The sequence below is a fragment of the Orycteropus afer genome, unplaced genomic scaffold, assembly GCF_000298275.1.
Source record: "Orycteropus afer afer isolate SDZICR_OR568_19922 unplaced genomic scaffold, OryAfe1.0 scaffold00092, whole genome shotgun sequence".
In the NCBI taxonomy this organism is placed as follows: domain Eukaryota; kingdom Metazoa; phylum Chordata; class Mammalia; order Tubulidentata; family Orycteropodidae; genus Orycteropus; species Orycteropus afer.
Window position 1 is genome coordinate 1,330,582 of NW_006921679.1, and position 7,952 is coordinate 1,338,533.

The 7,952-nt window shown below is 37.5% G+C and overlaps 1 protein-coding gene across 1 annotated transcript in view; it reads left to right on the forward strand.

The window, feature by feature from the left end:
* IFT88 (intraflagellar transport 88) overlaps nucleotides 1–7,952 on the forward strand; it is a 223,394-nt gene that overhangs the window by 138,591 nt on the left and 76,851 nt on the right. The window lies entirely within an intron of this gene.

A 7,952-nucleotide genomic window follows, 5' to 3' on the forward strand; every position in this document is an offset into this window, starting at 1 on the left:
TTCCTTTATTATGGGTCTGTTCAAGTATTTTATCTCTGAGTGGAATAGTTTAGGTACATCTTGTGATTCCAGAAACTTGCCCATCTTTTCTAGGTTCTCAAATCTTGGAGTACAGTTTTTCATAATATTCTGTCAGTATCGTTTTTATTTCAATTGGTTCTGTTGTGGTAACACCCTTTTCGTTTACTATTCTTGTAATTTGCATCTTCTCTTTCTTTTCTTTTGTTAGATTTGCCAGTGGTTTGTCAATTTTGTTAATCTTTTCAAATAACCAGCTTCTTGTTTTCTTGATTTTATCTATTTTTTTGTTTTGTTTTGTTTTCTGTTTTATTTATTTCTGCTCTGATCTTTATTATTTTCTTACTTCTAGATACTATAGGAGTCTTTTGTTGTTCTTTTTCTAATTGTTGGACTGTTGATTTTGTTTCTTTCCTCCATGCATTTATTGCTATAAACTGACCTCTGAGTACTGTTTTTTCTGTGTCCCTTAGGTTTTGGTAAGATGTATCTTCATTCTCATTTGTTTCTAGGAATTTTTTTTAATTTTCTTTTTTTCTATTACCCAGTAGTTTTTGAGCAGTATATTGTTCAACTTCCACACATTTGATGTTTTTTCCTTGATCTTCCTATTATTAATTTCTATTTTATAGCATTGTGGTCTGAGAAGATGCTTTATAGTATTTCAGTGTTTTTGAACTTAATTGAGTTTTGTTTTATGTCCTTACTTATGATATGTTCTGGAAAATGATCCATGTGCACTGGAGAAGAATGTGAATTGTGCTTCTGTTGGGTGGATTGCTCATATGCGTATGAGGTCACATTGTGTGATTGTGTTGTTGAGTTCTTCTGTGTCTTTATTGAGTTTTTTCTTCAGTTGATCTGTCCCTCCTTGAAAGTGGTGTGTTAAAATCTCCTACTAGTATTGTAGAGTTGTCTGTTTTCCCTTTCAATTCAATTAATATTTGCTTCACATATTTTGAAGCACTTTCATTGGATGCATAGATATTTATTATGGCAGTGTCTTCTTGGTCAGTTGACCCTTTCAGCATCATATAGTTGTTTTTCACCTTAAAGTCTATTTTATCAGAAATTAATATTGCTACTCCTGCTCTGTTTTGGTTACCGTTGGCTTGGTATATTTTTTTTCACCCCTTAACTCTTAGTTTGTTTTTATCTTTGTGTCTAAGATGCATCTCCTGTAGGCAGCATATCGATGGGTCTTCCTTTCTTACCAAGTCTGTCACTCTCTTTCTGTTGATTGGTATGGTTAGTCCATTCACATTGAGTATAATTAGTGATAGGTATGCATTGATTTCTGTCATTCTATTGTGGTTTTTTTTTTTTTTTTTTGTCGTGTTGTTGGAGTTTGCTTGGTCCTACTACTTTTCTGTGTGAGTTCATTTTGTTGTCAAGTGTTTCCTCTCTTTTCTTCTTTATTGCTGGTTTTGTGGTTATTAAACTTGTATATTTTCCTTCCTTCTGGGTTTGCTTAGGGGGATTGTTAATTTCCTCTGTGGTTACCTTGGAGTGAATTCTTGTCTCTATATTTTTGGAACAGTCTGTTCTATGAAGACATTATCCTGTTTTCCTCTACATTTTGAAGTTTTGTGCCTAGAAATTTATTCCCTCTATTTGGTTAGTTGCTGTTCTTGTGTGCAGATAGACATCCTTGTTTTTTAGTGCACAATGGTTTATGGTCTTATTTTGAGCATCTATTTTTGATTTGGTGGTTTTAGTGTTGATGTCATGTGTCCTGGTTTTGTTGTTCTCTGTTGTGGGTTCTTTATTGGAAGGACTTCCTTAAGCATTTCCTGTAGGGTTGGTCTGGTTTTCACAAAATCCCTTACTTTCTGTTTGTCTGAGAATGCCTTGATTTTGCCCTCATACTTGATGGATAATTTGGCTGGATATAGGATTCTTGGTTGGATGGTCTTTTCCTTCAGTGTTTTATATATGCTGTCCCATTGCCTTCTTGCCTGCATGGTTTCTGCTGAGTAATCAGAACTCAGCCTAACTGTTTGATTGTTATAAGTCATATTTCTTTTGTCCTGGGCAGCTCACAAAATTCTTCTTTGTCTTTGGTTTTGGAGAGGTTGATTATGATATGCATCAGTGTTTTTCTCTTGGGATCTATCCTGTATGGGATTCTTTGAGCTTCTTGGTCAAATATCTTTTCTTCCTTCATGATATGGGGGAAATTTTCTGTTAGTAAGTCTTTCACAATTTTCTCAGTGGTTTTTTTCACCTCTTCTTGCTCTGGAATTCCATTGAGGCATATGTTGTTTCTTTTCATGTAATCCCATATAACTCTTAGGTTCTCTTCATTTCTCTTAAATCTTTGTTTTGATTTTTCTTCATGCAGACTGGCATCAAGGGATTTATCTTCTTGTTGGGAAATGCATTCTTCAGCCAGTTCTAGACTATTCTTTTTGCTTCCACTATGTTGTGTAATTCTGTAATTTGGGTATTCATCTTCTGGAATTCTCACTTTATTTTTGTATGAGTTCTGATTGTGTATTAATCTTGTTATTTTGTTCTTGAATGGTTTTCCTGAGTTCTTCCAGGGTACTGTCTGTGTTCTCCTTAATTCTGTTTGGGGTTTCCTTAAGTTTGTGTAGAGTTCTATAAACATACCTTCTAAATTCCTTCTTGGATAATTCTATTGCCTCCTTTTCCTCCATGTTTAATAAGACTTTTGTGATTTTATTTCTATTGTCTTATCCTGGTTTTTTGTTGGATTTGAGGTTGCCTGTCATTTCCTACACATTTTCAAGTTGTCTTTAACTGTTAGTTATGTATTGATTTGTTTTGTCTTGATTTTATGGTTTAATATTTTTAAGAGGTGGAGCTGGTGTATTTTTTTGTTTGTTTGTTTGTTATTAATTCAGGTATATTGGGTTGCTGTGCAGTTTTCTTTGTGATGATGGGATCATTGTGTTGAATGTGGATGCAGGTCTCTGTTTGTGGTGAAGGGGGTTTAGGATTCAAGCTGGCAGGTGTTGTAGTGGGTTAATGTGGATTTTCTATTGGATGAGGCAGGGGAGAGGCGGGGAAAGGAGGAAGAAAAGAGAAAAAGAAAAGAAAAGCTCCAAGGTGCTAGTAGCTGTTCCCAGGGCCTTGAGTAAGCTGCTAATGATGATATTATACTGTTCCTCACAGCCCACAGCTCAAGTTCAGCAGACACCCCAATGGTTAGGGGCTTCCACTTGCCGCCAGATTCAGACAGCCACAAAAACCCTGTACTTCTGGCCTCTCCATGCTAAAAAGCTGTCCTTGGATACCTGCCCTTATCTGTGCTGCGAAATTGTCCTAGGGTCTGCCCGCTTGCGGCAAGCTTCCCTCTCTGCTCCCAATTCAGTGCACCCAGAGCCAGAGGGGTTGCTGTCCCTCCCTGGGGTCCCAAGTTTACTGATAATAGCAAGTGCTGAAGGTAGATCCATTGAGTGGCCACAGGTCCTCCAGTGCATTCTCTCCACTGTCCCAGGGAGCCCTCCAGTGCCCCATCTTGCCGACCAGTTGGCACTCCGCAGGACAGGTTCCCCTGTTTATTATTCTTTCTTGCTAGTTACACAGCCTTGCCCTCTTTTCTACTCCTACTTCCCTGAGTTTGGCATTCTCTGACTTAATGAGTTGCTCAGAGCACCATAATCCCCGCTCAAACTGCTGCACCTAGTTTTTCAGGGACTAAGATGCTAGAGGGAACTAACGTGTGGGCTACAGGTAAGATGCCATCTTCCCTCCTTCCCAAGGCTCTAAATCTTTTCAGAAGGAGACTGCTACATCTTTCTCCCACAGAGTGGCTGATGTGTTCAAACCATGAACCTTTTGGTTTAGAGCTGAGTGCTTAACCATTGTACCACCAAGGCTCCTGGAAGGAGGCTAAGAAGGTTAATATGGTTGGTGCACATTGGTAAATAGGATGAGAGTAGGAGGGGATAAGATCACAGAGAGAGGACAGAGGTGGCAATGAGTCCAGAATATATATGTCCTTATAGGCACTAGATAAGGGCTTTGAGTTGTATTTTTAGGACAATGATAAGCACATGGGATTATTTTGAGCAGAAGAATAATATGACTTGACATATATTTCAAAGGAATCACTAGATTATGATTAACTCGAGCCTCTTCACATGAGGTCCACATAAAAAAGATCACTTTGGTTACCATGTAGAGAATAAACTGGATAGGCATAGTCCAAATGAAAAGTCATAGCATTAGCTTGGACTAATGTGGTGGCAGTGGAAATGGTAAAAAAAGTGGTTGGGTTCTGAATATATTTGGAAGGTGTGTTAGACTGGGTTCTCTAGAGAAACAAAAACCAGTAAAGCTTAGAGAGAAAGAAAGAGAAAGAAATTTATCTTAGGAAAATGTCTCACACACTTATAGAAGCTGGCAAGTCCAGAGTTCCTGGATCAAACGTCAAGCTGGAGGTTTTTCCTGGCTCTTGCAACCACAGAGGCTGAGGAGCTCAAGGCTGGCAGGCAGTATACTGGCTCCAACGAATGACGAATCCAAGATCTCCAAGACGAATGGTGGACTGTTCACTCACAGACAGTTGTAGGCAGCACAACAGAATCCCGATGCACAGAAGAATGTCTCCCTTCCCAGGATGTCCTTGGATATAAGTAGGCCACACCTCTAGGGAAACTCCCCTTCAACAGATTGGCCACTCAGAACATAGTCATCTGATCCCATCATGGGAACAACCACACCACAACAGCTCAAACCACACAGAATTGTGGTCCAGCCAAGTTGACACCCAGCTCCAACTATCACAGAAGGCATTGGTGACTGTATTGGTGGATTGTTTGCGTGTGAGACATGGCAGATAGGAGAAGAGTCAGGATAACTCCAGAGATCTAGGTCAAGGCAACTGGAAAGGTGGAGTTGCCATTCACTGAGATATGGAAGACTGGAAAAGAGCAAGTTTTGGTTATATCTAGGAAGTTATACATACTATCAATAATTGTTTTGTTTTGTTTTTAATTGAGTCTTTGTTAGCTTTAAGTTTTCACTGTATCTTTATTCCTTTGTCCCCCAAATTTTTATCAACTGTTTCTTATATATTAGATGTGGAGATACAACAATTTATGTAAAGTCTTGATTCCTGCCCTCCAGGAACTCATGAATATCTTTGATTATTCATCAGTTAAGTACCTCAAGTCATCTTCACTTTCAAAGGCAAGGTTGTATCATCTCATATTGCAGGTTGTTAATGAATCTTCCTCCAATCCTGATGCATGTTGTTCTTCATATAGTCCAGCTTCTTGGATTATACAGATAGAATTAGTACAGTGAAAGGATACCATCCTGACACACACCCTTCCTGATTTTAAACCATAAGATATTGCCTTCTTCTGTTCAAACACCAGCCTCCTGGTCTATGTACAGGTTCCTCACAAGCACAATTAAGTGTTTTGGAATTCCCATTCTTCACAATGTTATCCATAATTTGTTTTGATCCACACAGTCGAACCCCTTTGCATAGTCAATATTGCACAGATAGACATTTTTCTGTTATTCTTTGCTTTTACCCTAGATCCATCTGACATTACCAATGATACCCTCCTCATTCCGCATCCTCTTGAATCCAGCTTGAATTTCTAGAAGTTCTCTGTCAATATACTGCTGCAACCATTTTTGAATTATCTTCAACAAATTTTGCTTACATGTGATATTATTGATGATTTTCAATAATTTCCACATTCTGCTGAATCAGCATTCTTTGGGATGGGCACATATATGGATCTTGTCCAGTCAGTTGCCCAGGTAGCTGTCTTCCAAATTTCTTGGCATAAATGGGTAAGCGAGTCCAGCACTGCACCCATTTGTTGAAACATCTCAATGGATATTCCATCAGTTCCTGGAGCCTTGTTTTTTGCCATTTCCACTGGTGCAGCTTGAATTTCTTCCTTAAACCATTGGTTTTTGATCATGTGCTACTTCTTTAAGGTTGAACATTGACCAATTCTTTATGGTACAGTAACTCTGTGTATTCTTTCCATCTTTTTCTTTTTTAACTCTTCTGTGTCGTTCAGTATTTTTGCCATGAAATCCTTCAGTGTTACAAGTCAGTGTTTTCCTCAGTTCTTTCAGTTTGAGAAATGTTAAGCGTGTTCTTCCCTTTTAGTTTTCTAACTCCAGGTCTTTGCACATTTCATTATAATACTTTGTCTTCTCAAGATGCTCTTTGAAATCTCTTCATCTCTTTTATTTCATCATTTCCTCCATTCACTTTAGCCACTCGCCATTTAAGAGCGAGTTTTCAGAGTCTCTTCTAACATGCATTTTGGTCTTTTCTTCCTTTCCTATCTTTTTAATGACCTTTTGCTTTCTTCCTGTATAATGACCTTGATGTCATACCACAACTCGTCTGCTCTTTGGTCATTGGTGTTCAATGCATCAAATCTGTTATTGAAATGGTCTCTGAATTTAGGTGGGATATAATAAAGGCTGTATAATAAAGATTGTATTTCAGGTCTCATGTACTTGTTTTCATTTTCTTCAGTTTCTACTTGAATATACATAAGAGCAAGTTCCAGTCAGTCTGTTCCATAGCCAGCTCCAGGCCTTGTTCTGACTGATGATATTGAGCTACTCCATTGCTTCTTTCTACAGATGTAGTAAATTTGATTCCTGTTTATTCCATCTGGCAAGATCCATGTGTATAGGTACCATTTATTTTGTTGTAAAAACAGGTATTTGCAGTGAATAAGTCCTTGGTCTTGCAAAATTCTGTCATGTGATTTCCAGTGTCATTTCTGTCACCAAGGCCATATTTTCCAAGTACTGATGATTCTTCTTTGTTTCCAACTTTGGCATTCCAATCACCAGTAATTTCAGTACATCTTGATCACATATTTGGTCAATCTCAAACTGCAGAAGTTGGTAAAAATCTTCTGTTCCTTCATCTTTGTCTTTAGTGGTTGGTGCATAAATTTGGATAATAGTATTAACTGGTCTTCCTTGTAAAGACATATGGCTATTATCTTGTAGTTACCTATATATTTCTCATTGTATATAAATATCTACATCTGTCTGTTCTAGGTTACCTGTTTTATCCTTAAAAAGTAAAAACGCTTGTGGTTTTTAGCATCTGCTGCATGTTTTAAAGCTCTAATTTTGGAAGCACATATTAATTTAAAAAACAAATACCAGAAGCCTACATGCAGAGTAATGCTATTTTAATAAGACTCGGCATCTCTGGTGGCCCAGTGGTTTAGGCATTTTGCTTTGAACCAAAGTGTTGGCAGTTCAAACCTACCAAATACTCCATGAGAGAAAGATGAGGCATTCTACTTTGAAAAAGATTTGCAGGCTTAGAAACCCTGTAGGGTAGTAGGGTTGCTATGAGTCAGAATCGACTTGACAGTAGTGGGTTTATTTTTTATTTGTTTTTAATAAGACTCAATATCAAGCAAAACTGAACAATATTATCATTTGGAAATGTGTATAGAAAAAAAAAATTTTGTTACTGTTCTGTTTTAAACAAGGAAATAATAAATGTAAAATTCAGAAGTAGAAGTATAGGAAATGGAACACACAGAGATGAGGTATTGATAGTGTTTTAGTTCATCAGTTGGATGGTGGATTCATAAAGGTTCATTTACACCCTTTATTGTAGTTATTGTACATCCAAAAAAAACCTCACTGCTGTTGAGTTGTTTCCAACTCATAGAGACCCCTCCTTGGGTTTCAAAGGCTGTATCTCCACGTGATGTCAACTCTTAAGTGCAATGACTGCTGTAGAGAAAATACGTTTTTTACATTTCCATTGCTTTGCCTGTAGTGTGAATATTTATTAAAAGAATGAATCTATCACCATTAAAATGTAAAGAGAAAGAACACTTATTAGTAACTTTTATGCTGATGATATGTACAAATAGTCCATATTTTTTAGCCTGATCTGCATTATCACTTCTATCTGCATTTCTGAAACTGCCAATCAAGGC